The sequence below is a fragment of the Acanthopagrus latus genome, chromosome 4 (assembly GCF_904848185.1).
Source record: "Acanthopagrus latus isolate v.2019 chromosome 4, fAcaLat1.1, whole genome shotgun sequence".
NCBI classification, from domain to species: domain Eukaryota; kingdom Metazoa; phylum Chordata; class Actinopteri; order Spariformes; family Sparidae; genus Acanthopagrus; species Acanthopagrus latus.
Window position 1 is genome coordinate 28,872,986 of NC_051042.1, and position 5,440 is coordinate 28,878,425.

The following is a 5,440-nucleotide window of genomic DNA, read 5'->3' on the forward strand; positions in this document are numbered from 1 at the left end:
ATTTAAGCCACATCAGCTCTAATGTGGATTAATGTGACCCCGCCATTTATGTGCTCGGAGCTTCTAATTCACCCCAGCGTTAGCTAAAAGTTTGCCATTAAAAAGGAGATGGCAAAATGATACAAAGCTTAAACTACTTTTCTACACTTAAGCCAGGGTCTTTGAGTTGTTTATACCGATGGCCACTGAGTGAACATGATCTGGCAATCTGTCCAGGGTATAACAGGAATAATGGATAGATGGACTTGAGTGATCGTCGGACTTTTCCTCCAGTGCCACTTGAACTGTGAAATATCGTTAAACTATTGGATGGATTTCCATTTCTCTGGAGGATACATTTGTCTTTTTTGATCGCTCTCTACAGTAGTACCAGTGTGTGGTTGAGATTCTCATTTTTTACTATTGGATGGATTGCTGAGAGTTTTGTTGCATTTATTAATGGTTCCCAATGAATGATTTGTGATGACTGATTAAAATCTAAGTTCAGCCAATACTTTGGTTTATGACCAAATAGCTGCACAAGTCACGACATTCCCAACAGCCTCAACAGTATCTCTTGGTTAGTGCTCGTCAGCAGGCTAACACTGCCAGCAGGAATGAGAATGGCTCTTGACTTTTAGTCTTTTCAATGTATGCCTGCTTGGTGTTTACGGGGACACAGCCCACACAACGAGAGTTTTTAAGTCTAACTTAAATTTGTTGACAAGCCAAGACACTCACCTGACATCAGTCCAACTGAACCTGCATTTCATCTGCTGAAGACAGACAGCAAAACGCTCCGTAATGGCAGCACTACAATACTAGAAAAGCAATGAAATCCTGGAGTTAAAAAATAGCCGACTGTGAATAAAAAACACAATTCATCTCCCGCTCAAATTAAAGCTGGGAGTCAGCACTTTAACCTCAAAGTAATTTCTGAATAATTTCCGAATCTGGAATGTTGGAGTACAGAGCCAAAACAATGAAAAATGTCTCACTGTCCTGCCTTGGCTGCACTGTATATAAGTATATCCACTATAAATAAGCCCGGAAGAAGAAAAACTCCTCTCAGATATATGGTGTAGCATATAGATTTATCTTGAAAGAATATCTTACACACACACAGCCCTTTAGTTTTTCTACCCACTCATACCAACTGTATTTTCATGACTTTTGTGACCCTGGAACTGGAAAAATGCAAATGTGTGTCTTGCTGAAGGCGAGAATGATACTGACTGACATTAAGTGGCACTTGAAGAACTAGCTCCCGGTATTTTCCACTGATTTACTTGGGATTCAGATTTGTGGGACTACCTCTCTAGACTTGGACCTGCTGCTATTCTTCACATCCTTTGCTTTCAGGCATTTCGTAGAAATGTGGTAACTCAACCACAGTCTTATGGGGCTTAACATAAATTCAACGAGCAGCAAGAGTGTTGAAACAGAACTTGCTTAATAGTTAAATTTAGTATGAATTAAAAGGTTTAAAACAGCTGTAGTTTCAGTGTTTTATGAAGTTTAATTGAACAACGGTGCAGTTTGACTGCATCACAAACACTCGTCTCTTTCTCATCCTCTCTCCCCCATGTTGTTTGAGGGAGCACCGTTCCTCAGCAGTTATACTGACTGATGCCACATCAGGCGCCGACAGACGCTACAGGGGCCCCAGCACATTTAGCGGCGCTTTTATCTCCCAGCATGCTTTGTGCTGTTGTTATCTGGCGTCTGCAGCCTGCTGCGAGACTAAACAGTAAACAGGAAGTGCTGCGATGACACAGCCATGCCGTAAAACGATATATTGTGGGGAGCCTTTGCAGTGCTCAGGGCTAATTTTAATGATAATCAGCTACGCTCTGTCTCATTGTTGATGCATCAGGCACCCACACCTGAGAGAGGAAATCAAAGGGAAACATACAGGAAAGCTGCACTAATGCTACCAGTATTCACACTGGTGTGTGAAAATGTGGCTTTTGGTCTCCTTGTTGCCAGTGTTTTGATGGTGTTTCTAAACCTTGTGTCATGACACTGAGTGTTTGAACATGTGTCATATTTAGATGTAGTTTCTTCTAGTGTCCGTGTGCGTGTGCGTGTGTGTATGTGTGTGTGTGTGTGTGTGTGTATGTGTGTGTGTTGAGGTGACTCAGCCAGTAGTATAAATCACATGAGCTGAGAACAGGAATGGAAATCAACAGGTTGTCACCTCTGGGCTCATGACTATTCTTTGGTGACTGCGTGTGTGTGTGTGTGTGTGTGTGTTATTTCTCTCGCTCACACACACACACACACACACACACACACACACACACACACACACACACACACACACACACACACACACACACGGGAGTGAATTATTCAGCGGCACTGTTGCCCAGAGGTGAGGTTCACTCACCCTCGCCGGTCACAAGTTTTCAAATTTTTACGTTCCTGTCGCGCGCCAAAGGGCTGATTCTCAAATTGAGTACCAGGTCCTCATTTGTGAGGTCACATCACGCTGAATCAACTCACACATATTCAGAGCGTTGCCATGGAGTTGAATTCAGGTCATGTTGTAGTTGCTGATGGTGAGAATGCACCACAACAGCAGGCAGTCATCAGGTTCACTGGACTGCTAACAGCTACGGTTATAGTCACAGTCATCTGAATCAATATGTTTTGTGTTGTTTTCTATTGAGGTTTATAAGGAATGGTTAAACATTTTAGTAAATATATGTATTGATTTGTCTTTTTGAGCGTTAGATGACAAGACTGATACCAATACGGTTAATCTTAAAAGTGCCTCTTTCTTCGTAATTGTTATTACACGAAGGTTTGACTCATATACATTCACAAAGAAAGCCTAGGTTGCATTTTGACAAGACTTTCAGTTTAACTCACCACAAAGCATTTAAACATGGGATAACACCCAGCCTATTAATCTCCACAAAAAAATCTAGTGTAAAACTATCATTTGTGGATTCATGGAGTTATGCGCTGGACTATTTCTTGACTGGGAAAGAAGACTTCATAGAATCTCAGCTGGTTTACCGGTAACATAGCTGTGATGACATGATGTCATATAATGGTCTACTTGTGACTCAACTACTAATCACATCGGATGACAAATTTTGGCTGCCACTGACAAAAAGGCAGATGGTGAAGATATTTCAGATCAAGCAGCGGTCCAGTCAGAGCCTTTCTGACAAACCAGATATTAATCATACTATTGCTATTGTGATGGTGGGAGTTCATTGGAGGTGACTGGACTGATCTGATGATAACCTCTTGAACAGAGTTTTCATGTTCACAGCCTGAACAGCTTTTAGGAAATGAACTCTAATTAAACTGGTGAACCAACTTATGATACTTACAACTTACTGATATATCAATCAACTCTACTTATGAATGTTACACTGTGAACAGGGACCAAACTGTGTAATCACATCATCACATAATGCACAATTTGAGCTTTTTCAGCTTCAAAGTGCCACTGAGCAGCTCTCATAGGAATGAATCTCCAACATTGTGTCCAAATTTTATGTAATGTCCTTGGTAACATCCCGGTTATCATACAATCCCCATTTAGATCCATAATCATAACATAACATGGTATCTTGATTGGTTGTCAAAGACTGGTCCTCTCAATGTGTTCTGGGATGTATTAATGCAAGTAACTCTGCAGAAGCCAGACAGGATTATGCAAACTTGCCCAACTCATGTGAGACCTGAAACCCAGGTGTCGAACAACATGTCCACCAGCTTTCCTGTGGTAACGATCAAGAGAACAACTGTGAAGCCACATGGAGTTCCCATCATCCATTTCCCATTGTGCATTACAGGCTGACAAATCGCTTCCAACTCCAAACTGACGGCTAATCACAGTTAGTTAGGTTGTAAGCAGAAGCAATTGAGACCATTCTGCGGTTAGGCAGCGAGAGCAGCAAGAATGATGATTGTGATCTGAGCTGTGAAATGCTCCACTCAAAAAAGACGAGGGGGTTTCAGGGGAGCAGGACAGCTTGTCGTCTGGGGCCTGACATGCTGTTTCCTGAGGATAAGCTCTCGGCCCATTAAGGTTTTAAGTGTACAGCCTCCCTCAGTCGGAGAAACATCCAAGTTCACCTGTCAACAGGGAGGATGATAATTAGCTTAGTGAGGCAGCGCCATACTGTAGCTGAGTCGAGACAAATTGCTTCGCTGCATCTGAATTCTGTTAGCGTGCGTGTAATCCAAATGCGAAACAGATGCTCTTTCAGTGTTATCAAATGGCTGTTTGAGTGAACCACATCACGTCATTATGACACCCGACGGCAACAAAACAAGATGATAGTGTTGTTTTTTTCTGTCATGAATTGTTTATTTTACCAGCAGCATGTTCCACATCAGCGTCATTTCCATCTATATTATGTTGGTGTTATTATAATTTGATTTTCATTATTATTGTTTGTAGTAGTAGTTTAGTTCTATATCTGCTATATCTAAGAAACTACACTACCCTGGAAGTTTAACAAGCTCCAACTGTATCAAACTTTTAATTGCGTACATTAATGACAACTGTTGAAGCTCCAGAGTTAATATCTTGTCAACGTTACTGCAGTGATACCTTTCTACATTCTAATTTCCATTGATATGTCTTTTCTCTGTGCATATATTTGGTATGGCGGTAATCCAAAAGTAAAAGAAGGTAATGATATGTACAAGTATCCCTTCCAACCAACTCTGTGGATGTGAGAAACCGTATTTGAGTCCGACACCACATGCATGTCAATATTAGATTTAACACGTCAACACCAGGCCAGAAGTGATAATTACAAGATATTTTTGTTGAATATTTGTGTGTAGGTAGGTAGGTAGAGAGATATTTTCGCAGTATTCTTTTTTTTAATCCACCTGACATTGAAGTGCAATTAAGCAAAGCAACTATAGCAGCACATTCCCCAATGGCATTATATTAATAAACCATACTTACTACACAGAATGGAAGATGTCATGAATGCAAATAGTTTTGAATGCGCAGTGCATTAATAACTGTGTCAAGTTTCTTCAGGTATGACTTGAGTGCAATAGCAAAGACAGAAGGACTCGATAACACCACACTGACTGCTACAACATGGAAATTATACACGTACAGAGAGATAATATTTTTATCTTATGCTATGTTATGTTTAGAGGTGTTAAGGAGATGTTTCTTAACCATTAGCTGCAGAGCTAAATTACAATTTCAACAATCTAGTGGAATAAAACTAATCTTGAATATAACCACAATTATTCCTCCATCTAATCCCCACCTTCATAACACATTGACTCAGCTCTTTTCAGTAACAACACAGATGGATTTCTCCCATAAATTCTTGGTGCATTACAGGCCATGTATTGTAAGTGTGATGTGAAATGGGCAGTAATGTCAAGAGCTCCACATTTGTGTGTTTAGTATACTACACTTTCCCAACTTAATGTATAACAAAAAGTGACTGCTGAAAAA